Below are 16,636 nucleotides of genomic sequence, written 5' to 3' on the forward strand. Positions count from 1 at the left end.
TTGCATTACATTTCCAAATTTTACTCAGTTTGTTTGATTAAGTGTGCTTTCTCTCTCTCTGTGTGTTCTCGTGTTATTATTATTTACTGCAGTCATCAAAGCTCCAAATCTCTCATTGACACAAGGCTGTAATTATAATATTATAATAATTATTATATATATTGGGGGACACACATCCCCCCCAATTATTATATATATTGGGGGACACACATCCCCCCCAATAATCAACTATGCTCAAAAATGTCCCCCCCAATATGTTGCTATGAAAATATATTTTTAAAAATAATAATTGCTATTCTTTGTTGATAAAAACAACAATTCGCTAAACCTTGGCCACAAAATCTGGACTTGTCTTCATATAACAATGCATAGATTTCTGTTTATATGATTGCGCTGTACTTTATGAATCCCTAATCTCTGCCATTACATACTATGAAACAAGAAAAGGTAAAAAAGTAAAAACAGAGCAACGTAATACAATACACTCTTAGACATTATTGTATCAAATAAAACAAATTCCATCCCATGTGTTAGTGAATTTTTTAAATATTTTAAGCAGGAAATGGCAGGAAATGGCAGGAAATTAGTTTTAAAATTTACATTTTTTTCTGGGGGGGGGACCCCAGACCCCCTGGAAGATTTGGTCCTCCCCAATGTTGACTCCATGGCTACGGCCTTGCATTGACTTGCTAATTTCTCTACCCCCCCTCTCTCTCTATTTAAGGCCTCGACACAGAGGCGTTGTTTCTCTGTGTGCCTATGTGTGTATCTCTCTGTGTGTCTCTGTGTTATCTCTCTCTGTTCATGTGTCTCCGTGTCTGTGTTTTGTCTCTCTCTCAAATTGAGCAATCATTGGAAGAACGTTATCAACCAGTGGGGTGTTGTTGACTGTTATGTTAGCCGACTCTCTGTGTTGTATTGCAATACGTTTCTAAGTTTTCAAGGTTTGTTTTCTCTTTCACTTGTACCTGATGATGGTTGCTTGTGTTGCAATCAAAACGTTGTATGCTATTATTTCATTAATTTCTTTCTTTCTATGTGACTTTACCGAAATAACCAAAGAGTATCTAGCTTAAGTTTTAATTTCTCTGCACCTGGCTCACAACTTTGTTACTTTTGTAGTGTTGTAAAGACGAGTAGACTTCTTAGGAGGCATACTCTGTTTATTGTACTATTTCCTTATACAATCCTTAACATACACAGAGGGATATACAGTCCCCTCACCCGATACCCTAGGGAGGTACAGCCTCCTAGCTTGGCGGGACTTGCACGTCTACCGCTAACCTCCTTGATACCTAAGGAGGTACAGCCTCCGGACTTGGTGGGACTTTCACGTCTACCGCTCCCTTATCCCAGAGTCCTCCGGCTGGGACCTAGGGGAGACTATCTGACCCACCACTGGCCCGGTGGGTCCAGACCACTGGGTATGCCGAGCCTTAGCCCTCAAATGGGCTGGAAGGCTGGTCCAGGGTCCTAGCTAGTCTTCAGCCCAGTCTTCCGTCTTCGTGTAGGGAGAGAACTCCTCTAGCTCTGTTGGGTCACCCTTCTTATACTCGTTCGTGGTCAGGTAGAACCAATCACACATTCCCACGTGGAACAGTCTGATTGGTTCTTACCAAACCGTGACTACGATCCACTTCACCTCGTCTGACCCCAAACGTTGTACCCAGAGTTAACGCTGCACTGCCCTGGTGGCAATGCAGGTTACCCAACAGTGCGTAGTTAACACCTCTACACTTTGTTTTATTTTAAATATTCACGCAGTTTTATTTTTTTTACCGGGCCAAGTCCGCTTGAGCTGCTGTACCGCTTTTGTTTTCAGAAGCGACCTGCCAACAACAACAACAACAAGGTGAGGCTATCAACAGCGTGGCGGTGTTCACTCTAGATGCGTGGTGGTGTTCACTCTAGACGTGTGGCGTGTTCACTCTAGACGCGTGGCGGTGTTCACTCTAGACGCGTGGTGGTGTTCACTCTAGACGCGTGGTGGTGTTCACTCTAGATGCGTGGTGGTGTGCACTCTAGACGCGTGGTGGTGTTCACTCTAGACGCGTGGCGGGGTTCACTCTGGAAGTGTGGTGGTGTTCACTCTCTGCATGTGGAGTGGGGACAACCGGGGGATCCGGAGGGAAATACACGCGATCGCGGGGAGATAGAGATAGAGACACCCAAACTCCAAATATACAGCAGGCGTCAGGGTCGGGATCGAACCCACGACTTCCTGTATGCCAGGAGAGGTAGTTACCATCTCACCACATAGAAAAAGAGACACGCAGCCTCGGCGATGTTGATTGATCTTCAATTAATCACTTGGTGGAGTAAGGAAGCATTAATACTGAGTAGATGAAGGTGGCCAGGCATGTGTCTGGATACACCATCAACTGTTTACCATGCCAGTGTGTGACAGTGTGAAGTTTGTATTTGCAATAAAGTTTATTAACTCTATTGAGCACGGAGGTTATATCAAAACAGTTTATTTTAGTTTTTCTCTGCAACTCTTAGTAAGAATGTAGTGAGGAAATTATCACAGCGCACGTGCAGCTGAAGTTGGAACTGTTCATCCCAGCATTCAAGGACATCTGTGCCTGGCTTCACAACTCTAAGTTGTGATTGAACATTAATTTATGCATTTATGCATAACACAAAGTATTATTTTCAAACCCTTTGCTATTTCAGCTGAATTTAGCTTTCATAAATATTCCTTTTGTAGCCAGAGAGCCGAAATTGTGTGAGTTTTGGGTTGACATCCATTTTGAAGATACTAGGGCTTCCAGGCATGTTTATGACCATTTGCCCACTCATTGTGTGCTATAACAGCCTGTGTGATGAATTTGGGAAACATTTCACTACATCATGAATATATGAATAAGCATAGACGTGTAAGTCATGTGTGACTGTGTATATGCATTCCTCTGTGCATCGATACTAACGTGTAGATGGTGTGGATATTCTTTTTTTCTGTCTGCAGCTATCGCTTCCTCTGCAGAATTTGTCTGATGGAGCAAAGGCACTCGGCTCGGTGCATACACCACAGATCGTCCTGCACATTTGACACGGCACCAGAGAACACACACAGGAGAGAAACCCTTTAAGTGCAGTGTGTGTGGGAAGGCGTTTGCACGTTCACCTACTCTTGTAACACACCAGAGAACACACACAGGAGAGAAACCCTTTAAGTGCAGTGTGTGTGGGAAGGCGTTTTCACAGTCACCACATCTTCAAGTACACCAGAGAACACACACAGGAGAATAACCCTTCAAGTGCAGTGTGTGTGGTAAGGCGTTTTCAGATTCTTCTTCTCTTTTAAAACACCAGAGAACACACACGGGAGAGAAACCCTTTAAGTGCAATGTCTGTGGTAAAGCGTTTTCAGATTCATCTTCTCTTTTAAAACACCAGAGAACACATACGGGAGAGAAACCATTCAGGTGCACTCCGTGCGGGATGGTGTTTGCACGTTCATCGAATCTTCATGTACACCAGAGAACTCAAAAGCATCAGAAGATCCACAAGGAGTGGAGTCTGAAATCAGCTTGTGAAAGTCAAAGTGCCGCAATGAGCCCATCCCTCATGAAACAAGAACCGGAAGAAAATCCCAGCTTGGACACTTTTAAAGGTATCGAGGTGAAATATGAAGAGGTGAAAGTGAAATGTGAAGAAGTGATGGTGAAGAGCGTAGAAGTGAAGGTAAAATGTGAAGATGAAGATTCAACTCCAAAGTCGGACCTTCACATCAATGGAGGCAACGTGAAGCAGGAGGAGAATTCTGACTGTGAGGCAGAGCGAGGCAACTCCTTCCCACACACACTGCACTTAAAGGGTTTCTCTCCCGTGTGTGTTTTCTGGTGTCTTTGATGATTTGGTGACTGTGAAAACGCCTTACCACACACACTGCACTTGAAGGTTTTCTCTCCCGTGTGTGTTCTCTGGTGTGTTACAAGAGTAGATGAATGTGCAAACGCCTTCCCACACACACTGCACTTGAAGGGTTTATCTCCTGTGTGAGTTCTCTGGTGTACATGAAGATGTGGTGACTGTGCAAACGCCTTCCCACACACCCCGCACTTGAAGGGTTTCTCTCCCGTGTGTGTTCTCTGGTGACTTTGAAGATTTGGTGACTGTGAAAACGCCTTCCCACACACTGCACTTGAAGGTTTTCTCTCCCGTGTGTGTTCTCTGGTGTTTTACAAGAGTAGATGAATGTGCTAACGCCTTCCCACACATACTGCACTTGAAGGGTTTCTCTCCTGTGTGAGTTCTCTGGTGCAATGTCAAATGTTCAGTACGATCCGTGTTGTATGGACACCGGTCGCATTCATGCCTTTTTGCACCGAGCTGCGCCGAGTGCCTTTGCTCCATCAGACAAATTCTGCAGAGGAAGCAACAGAGGAAGCGTCAGCTGCAGAAAGAAAAAAAGAATATCCACATCATCTACACGTCAGTTTCGATGCACAGAGGAATGCATACACACAGTAACGCGTAGCTAACACGTCTATACTTATTCATATATTCATGTTATAGTGAAAAAGTGTCCCAAATTCATCACAAGGGCTGTTATGGCACACAATGAGAGGGCAAATGTCATAAATGTGCCTGGAAGCCCTAGTATCTTCAAAATGAATGTTAACCCAAAACTCCGAGCACACAATTTCGGCTGTCTGGCTTCAAAAGGAATATTTATGAAAGCTAAATTCAGCTGACATAGCAAAGGGTGTTGAAAATAATACTATTTGTGTTATGCAGAAATGCGTAAATTAATGTTCAATCGCAACTTAGAGGTGTGAAGCCAGGCATAGATGTCCTTGAATGCTGGGATGAACAGTTCTGACTTCAGCTGCACATGTGCTGTGATAACTTCCCGACTACATTCAAACAAAGAGTTCCAGAGGAAAACAAAATAAACTGTTTTGATATAACCTCTACGCTCAATAGAGTTAATAGACTTTACTGCAAATACAAACTTGACCGTGTCACACACTCAGAGGTGGAGCCATGAGCAACCCCTCCAGCAATGAAACATATGAGTTGTTATTAAGTAAGGAGTTGTTATTAAGTAAGGAGTTGTTATTAAGGAGCTGTTATTAAGGAGTTGTTACCAAGGACTTGTCCTATGCTTTTTATTGGACGCGTGTGATAGGCATCGCGCTCGCTGAAGGTGTTTGCCATCAGGGAAGTCGTGTACTGTATACGCAACTGCACACAATTCTGTGAGTCGCTTGTAACTGCTTTGCCGTTACTTATTGCCAATTATGGACTTGGACTGTTGTCCTCTCAGAGTCCCTGGCACGTAATAATATGCCACACGGTGGCAGTGGGGGTCGCAAAATGCTGATTTATCTATATATATAAAAGGGAAATTTGTCAATTTATGTCTGTTTGAAATGTTCAGCATACTTCCCAACATGCTACACACTTGAAATTTGGCATGTGGGTAGGTTCTGTTGTATATGTGGGTTATGAAAATTTGAAAATAATGAAAATTGAAATGTGAAATTTACATAATTCATCCGAAATTGTGTTAATTTGGGTGATTATGTGCATAAATTATACTAATTAGAGGTAACCTTATTAATTTATGCGAGTGGGCTTGGTTATGATAATGCAGGTCGTTATGATAATCGGGCCCAGCCTCGGTGACAAAGGTTGGTTATTAATTGGAACAATGCAATTACTCGTACACATTAAATTTTGATTTAAAGCTTTCGTGACTGCAGTAATTCATATTCTTAGCTCTTTCGGTAAAGTCACGTTGAAGGGAAACAGGCTCACGATTCGCTCGGTTGCGCTGACCGCCAATAGCGGGCAGCGTGTCGCCAATCGGCGACACTCGCCAATTTGGCAAGTTTGTAGAGGCGGCGTCGGTGATGGCTGGTATTCTGCTGAGATGAGTTGAGATGAGTTTTGTTCTGTTGAGCTGGCCCCGCGGGCTGATGAGTTGAATTCAATGCTGAAACGGCTCATTTTTACGTCAAAATCTCTCCTCTTAGGCTCCTCCTCACGAGGCGGAGCTATCTTTGATCTGGTTGTGTGTCGGTGGTGGTCGAGGTTCGTGTGTCAGTGTGTATGTTTGTGTGTGTGTCATTTACGACAAGGTTCTGTTCGGGTCTTCCTCAAGCCATAAACCATCAAGGGAGCAGACGCTTCGATTCATCTCAAAGGCGTCTGTCTGTCTACACTGTCCATCCAGAGGGAGGGGCGGGTTCCCCCCCCCCCCCCTTTGTACACGTTTCTGATGCACAAAAAAATTGTTAGTTTTTAAAGTTTAACCTTTCTCATCTGACAGCGTATCGTACCATACGCATATATGATTCTGCTTGTGATTCGGGGTATTTGATTTTATTTCCAAGTGAAGATGCTTTTTCGAGCGTATGCATATTTTATCACGTGCTGTGGGGAGAGACAAAGGTGGCCGGGATCTTTCCTATCTCTCTATATCTTGAGTTAACATCGCTCAAATATCATTTCGATCTTATATTCAACCAGTTTGATCCACCCCGTTATCTTGGCTCTTGGTTTATTAATTTTCGTCATTCTGTCTTATCATCATATAAATGTATTGCGATTTCTCTTAACTTAAAACTCGCTTGCGTGGTTGTGGGGTGGGGCCATTATTGAGCCCACGTGCGTGTGCAGATGGCCTGATAATGATCTCTTTGCTCTGGCGTGAAATTCCTTTCTCGCGCTCTGCGGGAGATACAAAGGCGGTCGGGAGTACCTCTATTTCTGGCTGCTTTCGGTTTAATGTTTCTCAAATAACATTTGGTCTTATCTTCACTAAGGCTCGTGTTTTGTAACTATGTCCTCCCGACACACCTCTCGGGTTACCGAGATTCGCATTGTTATGATGGGAGTTATTATTTATTTTATAATAAAGATGTTTATCCTGAGTTTAAGGGATCCGTTTCTTTATTGTTGGAATCCATATCCCTTGGTTCTGTAAGGTTATGTAACGCCTAGATATACTGTAATTTAAGATAAATCACGTTAGCATTAAGGTTTGTGTGACACCATGTATAGTAAATTTCTCTAATTAAACTCTGTTCGCGGATGGCGGCAGTGTAGCTTCTAAGGGATTCTTACCGCCTGCGTAGCAGGGTGGGGTGTGTTTTCCTTGAGCCCTGCGCATACGCTGCAGATGGCCAACCCTGATAATCATTCTCTCGCTATGGTGTTAAATTCTTGCTCTCCCGCGCTGCGAGAGAGACAAAGGTGGTCGGGGTTGCTTGGGACATTGTTTAAACTCTTTCATAAGTTTGCCCGTTCGCCTCATTCCTTCTCGATAACCTTTGATGTGACTCGGTATTTCTGTCTCCAAGCTTTGTTTTAACAGTAAAAGTATTCAAGGTGAAAATCATTTGATATCGAACTAATAATTGGATAAGGATTCACTGATGCATCTGGTGGCCTAGTCTTAATTGGAGTGATCGTGAGGATCGCTAATTTTAGCTTATTCTGGTTATTGTATTTTAAATTTTAACCGTTGTTTTAATGGCAAATAAGGAAAATAAAAAAATGGTTTAACTCGCGTCTGTCCTCCTGAGGCTCGCCGCTGGGTGACCTTTCCAAAGGGGCACATCAAACTCTTGTTCATCTGGAGATCTTCGCAGATAGCTGTTAACATCCTCCTTCGAGAGTTTATTTCATTTTTTTAATGGCTTGTTTATGATCGACATCTGGCTTTCTGGTGTGCCTGGCTGTTTTATTAATTAATTTTGGTTTGTCACAAAAGAAAAAAAATCTATATGTATATATCGGCAAATATTCTCATGGATATTAATTGTGGAAAAAGGGCCGTATACAACAGTTCCATACTGTGCACAATGTAAAAAGTATAAAAATAGACGTTTGTATTTTGGGGGGGGGGGGGGGTGGGGGAAATGACCATGGAGTGTGTGACGTCAACCGGCAACACACCTGAGTTAAGCGCTCTGCAGAGCTTAGAGCTGTTAACAGCGTGCCGGGAGATTTTAGGTGGCGCTTTGCTCCTGGCCGATGAAGCCATTGGCTTCTCGGAGTTTCAATACATATCCGCGCGAAGAACGGGTACAACGGCTATCTTAAATATAAAGCAGAAATAGCATCTGTTTGCTTGTGTGAAGCACCAAAAACTATCCATCGCTGAGCTCTGGCATCATGAAATGTTCACGGCTTATGCTGTCTGGAATGTCTAAGTGAACGCGACTATTTTCAGCTCGCCACGTCATTCCCTTCCGGAGTGGCCAAAATCGACCTTGCGTAGAAGTGGATTAAGGTTAAATTTCCTTGAGTGAAAACATCCGATTTAGGGAACTTAATTTGTTTCGGCTTTTTTCTTTCTTGCAAGCATCACATTTTTTCAGGGGTTTTCAGTCAAAGACAAGGGAATATGAAATTTTAAATGTATCCAAGACAAGAATCCAAGTCCCGGGCGAAGCTGGGTAGTGAAGCTAGTTACTAATAAACCCCAATGATCTGATCGAAATTAGGGATTTCAATCGGACCGTTGGGGGGGTACGTGCCACCCCACCCCCACTGGCTCCACCACTGTCACACACTGGCATGGTTCACAGGTGGTGGTGTGTCCAGACCCACGCCTGGCCACCTTCACCTGCTCAGAATTCATGCTTCCTCACTCCACCAAGTAGAGTGAACACTGCCACGCGTCTAGAGTGAACACCGCCACGCGTCTAGAGTGAACACCGCCACGCGTCTAGAGTGAACACCGCCACGCGTCTAGAGTGAACACTGCCACGCGTCTAGAGTGAACACCGCCACGCGTCTAGAGTGAACACCACCACACGTCTAAAGTGAACACCGCCACGCGTCTAGAGTGAACACCGCCACGCGTCTAGAGTGAACACCGCCACCCGTCTAGAGTGAACACCGCCACGTGTCTAGAGTGAACACCGCCACGCGTCTAGAGTGAACACCGCCACGCGTCTAGAGTGAACACCACCACACGTCTAGAGTGAACACCGCCACGCGTCTAGAGTGAACACCGCCACGTGTCTAGAGTGAACACCACCACGCGTCTAGAGTGAACACCGCCACGCGTCTAGAGTGAACACCACCACGCGTCTAGAGTGAACACCACCACGCGTCTAGAGTGAACACCGCCACCCGTCTAGAGTGAACACTGCCACGCGTCTAGAGTGAACACCGCCACGCGTCTAGAGTGAACACCGCCACCCGTCTAGAGTGAACACCGCCACGCGTCTAGAGTGAACACCACCACACGTCTAGAGTGAACACCACCACGCGTCTAGAGTGAACACCGCCACGCGTCTAGAGTAAACACCGCCACGTGTCTAGAGTGAACACCGCCACACGTCTAGAGTGAACACCGCCACGCGTCTAGAGTGAACACCACCATGCTGTTGACGAGCCTCACCTTGTTGTTGTTGTGGGCAGGTCGCTTCTGAAAACAAAAGCGGCACAGCGGCTCAAGTGGGCTTGGCCTGGTAAAAAAATAATGAAATAAAAACTGCGTGAATATTTAAAAGTAAAACAAAGTGACAAAGTGGCGAGCCGAGTGAAGACAAATTAATCTTAAGCGAGAGAATTGAAGCAAACGCGATCAGGCGAGGGCAGGAGGCAAGGCCCCGCGTGGCTAGGCCGCACGCTGTAAACTTCCAACCTGGACATCGCTTCCATGCTCGCTGATACTCAATTGACATCCCTACGAGAGAGAGCGAGGCTCTACCTCGGTAAACAACAACCACCACAACAACCACCACCACAACAACCACCACCACAACCACCACAACAACCACCACAACCGCGATGAGAATTACTCACCTCGGATTTCAGTGCAAGGCGGAGCAGCAGCTTCCTGTTACTTCGTGACGTCACGCGGCAGCAGGAGTTAACATGACGTCACTTGCGGGGTAAAAACACTCCCCTCCCTCAATGAGCGGCTGTTACTCAAATAAATTATGTTAATGAGACTGGACCATACGTGGAGGGATGGGGCGTGGGTGCCGAACTCGTCGCAATAAACTCGCGATGGCTTTCATGAATATATTATGTTAATGAGCCGCCAGTCACCGGGAGTAGCTTTGCCCAAATAGGGATTCTACTTGAACAGACAACGGAAGTGACTCAGGCAGAGGTGACGTCATGCTCAAGGGCGCGGTGGACGGGGTGGGGTGAACACCTTGGTGACATGACGTCACTAGCGAGGTACACCTCCCCCTGGCGTTTCACGCCGATGAGGTAATGCTGAGTGGTGGCGTCACAGAGCAGGGTTGGAGTTTAAGTTGATTTAGATTCATTTTCCATTGCTCTCTCCCTTGATCAGAGACCCCTTGGGTGTGTGAGCTCAGCAACAACTGTGTGTGTGTACACTGTGTGTGTGTACACAGTGTGTGTGTACACTGTATGTGTGTGTACACTGTGTGTGTGTACACAGTGTGTGTGTACACTGTATGTGTGTGTACACTGTGTGTACACTGTGTGTGTGTGTACACAGTGTGTGTACACAGTGTGTGTGTGTACACAGTGTGTGTGTGTACACTGTGTGTGTGTACACACACACTGTGTGTGTGTACACTGTGTGTGTGTACACTGTGTGTACACTGTGTACACTGTGTGTGTGTGTACACTGTGTGTGTGTACACTGTGTGTGTGTACACTGTGTGTGTACACTGTGTGTGTGTGTACACTGTGTGTGTGTGCACTGTGTGTGGGGGCCAAGCCTCCACGCAGATTGAGGCGAACCGAGTGGTCACTGCAGGAATTAATATTCTTGGTTCTTTCGGTAAAGTCAGGTAAATTAAAAAACATGTTTCATTAAAGAAAAAACTTAAATTAAATGACAATTTAAATAATAAAAATCAACACATGTTTTCTTTATTATTGTTTTCTATTTACATGACTTTAATCAGAAAGGGTTTTAATCAGAAAGGGTTTTATTCGCCATGAAAGATCGCACAGACAAGGAATTTACATTCAACATATAGGAATCTTAAATCTTAAATAAGTGGCATACAAGTCTAACTATACTAAAGGTACAAAGTCTAACACTAAGGGGCTAAAGTATGTAAAATTTTGAATAAATATTGAATATAAAGTAGCTATAAGATACAATCTAAAAATACAAAAACTACAAATAGGGTAACAGTGTAAATATGGCAAGGTGTCATTTTGTAGATAAAATGTTCAAGTCAGTGTAAGCCCTTGGCCTTGTCGAAGAGGCCAGCAGCGGATGGGAAGAAACTGTTTTTGTGGCGTGAGGTTTTGGTCCCGATGGACCGCAGCCTTCTGCCGGAGGGGAGTAGCTGGAACAGAGAAGTGTCCAGCGTGGGAGGAATCGGCCACAAATCTTCCTCGCTCGCCTCATGCTCCTCAAGGTGTGCAGGTCCTCGAGGTTTAAAGCTTTCGTGACCGCAAGGATCCATACTCTTTGGTTCTATTCGGTAAAGTCACCACGTAGGTAAAAAATAAAACAATAAAAATCACGACGTTTCGGCCACAACATAAGCGGCCTTCATCAGGTGAAGGGATCAGGCTGTCTCGAGGACAGCGCTGGAGTGAAACACAGCCACGCTCAGACCGCGACCTTTAAACTGTGTGCGAGGAAACAAGGTGCCTTGACAAAGGAATTAGCATAAAAAATTTCATTTGATTGGCCGACTTAGCATGATGAACGGTGTAGAGGTGATTTAAAGCTTTCGTGACTGCAATGATTCATCTTCTTTGGTTCTTTCGGTAAAGTCACGTAGAATGAGAATAAAATAATAAATTGATAAAATAAAATAACACAATAATATTCTCACGACGTTTCGGCCACAACACAAGCGGCCTTCATCAGGTGAAGGGGCGAGACTGTCTGGTAGGACAGCGCTGGAGTGCGCTGGAGTGAAAGAGCCACGTTCAGATCACGGCTTTTAAGCTGTGAGAGGAACAAAGAGACCTCAAATTTGAGGGCTCTTTGTTCCTCTCACACAGCTTCAAATTTGAGGGCTCTTTGTTCCTCTCACACAGCTTAAAAGCCGTGATCTGAACGTGGCTCTTTCACTTCAGCGCTGTCCTACCAGACAGTCTCGCCCCTTCACCTGATGAAGGCCGCTTGTGTTGTGGCCGAAACGTCGTGAGAATATTATTGTGTTATTTTATTTTATCAATTTATTATTTTATTCTCATTCTACTTGGTGACTTTACCGAAAGAACCAAAGAAGGTGTAGAGGTGGTGTACATGCGGGTGAACAAGCCGGTTGGCACGGGGGGGAGGGGGAGTTTACCTATTGATGGTGTGAAAAGGGAATTTTTAAGAGCTGCGAATGTTTGGGGTACCACTACTTGAAAAATATACTGTACCATTGAAAATTAGTTTAATGTTTGGTTCGATTTAGAACATCCTTCCAATGGTTGCTTAATTTGCAACCATCTTCTCGGTTGAAATTGTGTCTGTGGTTGTAGATCTGAATGGCCTCGTGAACAAATCTCTGATAAAAACCCGTGGGTTTGCAAAGAACCTTGGTATCGGAGAAAATTATATCGTGATCACCCACAGCGTTGTAACAGTGATCAGCTACGGCAGAAGAATTCGTTCTGGTGTTGACGTCCACCCTCATACCTTCCCTGTGGAAGAGATATGTGGATGACACTTTCGTCATTTGGCCACATTGTTGTATATATAGGTGTTATGAAAATTGATGAAAATAATGAAAATTAAATGAAATTTGAGATTTGCATAATTTATCCGAAATTATGTTAATCAGTATAATTATGCGCATAAATTATGCTGATTCGAGAGATAATCGTATTAATTTATGCGAGTGGGCGTGGTTATGATAATGCAGGTCGTTATGGATTATCAGGTCGAGCCTCGGTGACGAGGATTGTGTTATGAATTGGAATGACGCAATTAATCGTATGCAGTGACGCAGGCGTTGTGAGCGTGAATGAGAGAGAGTCGATTCGACTCTGCTCTTTAATTCCGTATTATCGATAAGGATACGATTACTCTCGATTGAACATTACGAATTATGTGTGTTATGGATTATGTGTGGTGATAGTGTGCTTATGATAGGTCCCCAGGATTCAGATCTCATACGCAGAACAATATTATGCAGAATTTCAGGAAGAATCACACACAAACCTTCTGCTTTAATCATTTTTTTTTTCCTAGCTAACTTTAATTTTTGGATAATATGAAAACTCAATCTCGGGATTTTGGAATTTCAACACAGCGTTAACATGATACCATCACGATTACGTTGTTTCACTTTGATAACGGCACCTATGGTTAATTCCCGACGCGTAACGCAATCAATCGGTTGTTGAGAGAGAGATTAAACATGCATAACTATTCTATCAAAACCTTAACCTTATAATGTAAATTCCTATTTAAACATTGCCCACACAGTACCACATCCATTCATAGACCTTCAAGCCAATTCTTATCACGTTGTTAACAGTAGGATGATTGGTTATTATGCAACTCAATGACAGCAGTATTTTTCGTTATGAATTGATTTTTAATGCACCACCTTGGAGTGCCAACCCTCCTTGATTATCCCGATATGCGTATCGTGTGTCTTCTTTATCACTGGTTCAATTCTTTGCGTAAAGCAAACGCCGAGGTTAGCGTCTCTTGTGTCCAAAATGTGTTTCCTGTGTGTTGTGGCGCGGTGGGGGAGTGAGGGGGAGAGTGTCGGGGAGGGGGGGGGGCATACGAACGGCTGCCAGTTTCTGTCCACCGCTGGCTGGATGAGTCAGCACGACGCTCGCCGTCATCGCGCCGATGGGTGTTGAGCGCGGGGCCGCTGCCCTCTCAGCCCTGGTGACGCGAAGTTGCGCGCTGTAGCACGCTGGTGGCACGCTGTTGGCACGCTGTTGGCACGCTGTTGGCACGCGCTGGTGCTGATGCTGGTGCTGATGGCACGCGCTGGTGCTGATGCTGGTGCTGTTGGCACGCGCTGGTGCTGATGCTGGTGCTGATGGCACGCTGGTGGCGCGCGCTGGTGCTGATGCTGGTGCTGATGGCACGCGCTGGTGCTGATGCTGGTGCTGATAGCACGCGCTGGTGCTGATGCTGGTGCTGATGGCACGCTGGTGGCACGCGCTCCCTCTCCTCGAAGATGCGCGAACGCGCCCGTGCTGATTCGCTGACAGCAGTTTCTCTCCACTGCTGGATGAGCTGCGCCAATGCGCGCTCTTTCCGCTGCTGTAGTATCTGACGCTGCGCTCGCGGGCGACAGGTCAAGTTTTTCTTCTGCTGAGTGAGCCGAGTGGCACGCGCTCTCTCTGTTGAGGTTGTTGGCGGCTCTCTGACAGCGGGTTTCCTCCACTGCTGAATGACTCAAGTCGCACGCGCTTGGTCACTGGTCTGCTGAAGTTGTTGGCGGCTGCTCGTGCTGGCAGATACAGGCTCTTTTCCGCTGATGGATGGCTGAGTCGGCACAACGCTTGGCCGATGGTTGGTTGACTCTTTGTTGGCGCTGGACGTTCCGCTCTGCCGCTGCTGGATGGCTGGCACTTGATGTAGGAATAAAGTTTCGATTGATACTTTGCCTTTCGCTCTGAACTACGCTCGTTGATACATCGCGGCTCGGCGATCCTCGCTCCTTGGAGCCAGTCGCTCGCTGCGACTGCTCGTCTTGTGGACGTCTTGAATCGCTGATCTGTCTTGACTGGAAGACTGGAAGACGTTATATTAAAAAATAATTATCTCCGCGCAGTGAAAAGGGGGGGCGCGTAGTCTGTGTGTGTGCGTTCGTGTGTTTGTGTATGTGTGTCTGTGTGTGTGTCTCTGTGTGTGTGCGTTCGTGTGTGTGTTTGTGTACCATCTGCCACACCCCTTCCGGGGGGAGGGGCGACCCTCTTCGTAACATCAAGCTTTCCCCACTAGGGTGTGAAATTCCTTTCTCGCGCTCTGCGGGAGATACAAAGGCGGCCGGGAGTACCTCTCTCTCTGGCTGCTTTCGGTTTAATGTTTCTCAAATACCATTTGGTCTTATGTTTACCAAGGCTCGTGTTTTGTAACTATGTCCTTCCGACGCACCTCTCGGGTTATTCCGAGGTTCGCGTTGTTACGATGGAGTTATTATTTATTTTATAATAAAGATGTTTATCCTGAGTTTAAGAGGTCCGTTTGATTGTTGGAATCCATATCCCTTGGTTCTGCAAGGTTCTATAATGGAATATCTTTTAAGGTTAACACGTTATTATTAATGTTACGTGTGATTTGTATTGCAATTCCGTTAACTTAAAACTTGTTCGCTGGCTGTTGTGTGTGGGTGGGGTGTGTTTTCTCATTAACCCGTCTGGCTCGCTCCAGATGGCCCCTTGTGATAAGGTGTGGTTCCTGCTTCTACGCGCTGCGAGAGAGACAAAGGTGGTCGGGGTTGCTTGGGATATTGTTTAAACTCTTTTGTAAGTTTACCCGTTCGCCTCATTCCTTCTCGAAAACCTTTGATGTGACTCGGTATTTGTCTCCAAGCTTTGTTTTAACAGTAAAAGTATTCAAGGTGAAAATCATTTGATAGCGAATTATTGGATAATAATTAACTGATGTATCTAGTGGCCTGGTCTTAATTGGAGTGAGCGCGAGGACCGCTAACTTTAGGTTATTCTTGTTATTGCATTTTAAATTTTAACCGTTGTTTTAATGACAAAGGAAAAAAAAATATATGGTTTAACCCGTGGGCATCCTCGTGTCTGGCTTGCGGAGGTCTTCCCTCTGCGTGACCTCCCTTAGGGCACATCAAACTCTTGTTCATCTGGAGATCTTCGCCAATAGCTGTTAACATCCTCGCCTTGAGAGTTTTATTATTTCTTTATATATTTATGGCCTGTTTATGATCGACATCTGTTTTTGTGTGCCTGGCTTATGGGTTTTATTAATTATTTTTAGCATATTCTTAGTTTTTTCGGTAAAGTCACGTTGAAGAGAAACAACAAAATAACAAAATATATATAAAATAAAAAATTCTCACGACGTTTCGACCATAACTCAAACGGTCATCATCAGGTGTGTCGGTTTGCATAAATTTATTTTGAAAACGGCATATTTATTTATATATATAAAAAATAACGTTTGCGTCACGCGCAACGATTGGCTGTTTGCCAGGACTAGTCCATCTATTTTTTGAAAAGAGGAGGGGGGAGACGAAATTTGTTTTTATGTATGCTGTCTGAAAGGCACTGTAAGCGTGAACAATCAATCAAGAACTGAAATGATTTATCAAATCTTTCCAATGATTGCTAAGATAGAATCCATCTTCTCGGTTGAAATTGTCTCTGTGTTTGTATATGTGGATAGCCTCATGAACGAATCTCTCATGGAAGCCAGATGGCTTACAAAGAACCTCCGTCTTGGAAAAGTCAATGGCATGTGAGCCTACTGAATTAGAACAATGATCTGCTACGGCCGAGGTGTTGGTCCTACCGTGTTTAAGGTCTGCTTTATGTTCACGAATGCGGTCCGAGATATGGCGTTTGGTTTCTCCAATGTAACTACTACCACAGAGGCAACTTAGTTTGTAGACACCAGGGTATTGTATGTCCGGAATCACATCTTTTACAGACGGACCCAGATCACGGATTTTATGTAATGTGTTGAAACGGACCTGGATCTTGTGTTTATTCAAGATTTTGGAGATCTTTTTTGTGATCCCAGCAATGTAGGGTAAAGTGATGGTTTTGAAAGGCT

At 44.8% G+C, this 16,636-nt stretch overlaps 1 protein-coding gene, 1 long non-coding RNA gene and 1 pseudogene across 4 annotated transcripts in view; 1 reads left to right on the forward strand and 2 right to left on the reverse strand.

The window, feature by feature from the left end:
* Positions 1 to 9,754, reverse strand: part of LOC142923928 (uncharacterized) — a 72,650-nt pseudogene extending 62,896 nt beyond the window's left edge.
* The window catches only part of LOC142923922 (uncharacterized), a 55,107-nt gene that overhangs the window by 30,755 nt on the left and 7,716 nt on the right, over positions 1 to 16,636 (reverse strand). The window contains exon 1 of one of the 2 annotated variants that reach the window (XM_076064940.1): positions 9,778 to 9,959. The exons of the other annotated variant lie outside the window; for it this stretch is intronic. The gene's annotated coding sequence lies outside the window, so the exon portion shown is untranslated. Of the gene's footprint in view, positions 1 to 9,777; positions 9,960 to 16,636 lie in introns of those variants that run through there. 2 annotated transcript variants of the gene reach the window in all.
* On the forward strand, positions 4,233 to 6,887 carry LOC142923932 (uncharacterized). 2 transcript variants are annotated; one of them, XR_012941020.1, is made up of 3 exons: positions 4,233 to 4,437; positions 5,138 to 5,207; positions 6,093 to 6,887. It is a non-coding gene; the product is annotated as an uncharacterized LOC142923932 (long non-coding RNA). The 2 variants fall into 2 exon arrangements; XR_012941019.1 differs by lacking the exon at positions 4,233 to 4,437 and having other exon boundaries at positions 4,918 to 5,207.

This window comes from Petromyzon marinus, unplaced genomic scaffold (assembly GCF_048934315.1).
Source record: "Petromyzon marinus isolate PM22_M1 ecotype Great Lakes invasive population unplaced genomic scaffold, UKy_Petmar_22M1.pri1.0 PM_Scaffold_9, whole genome shotgun sequence".
NCBI classification, from domain to species: Eukaryota; Metazoa; Chordata; class Hyperoartia; order Petromyzontiformes; family Petromyzontidae; genus Petromyzon; species Petromyzon marinus.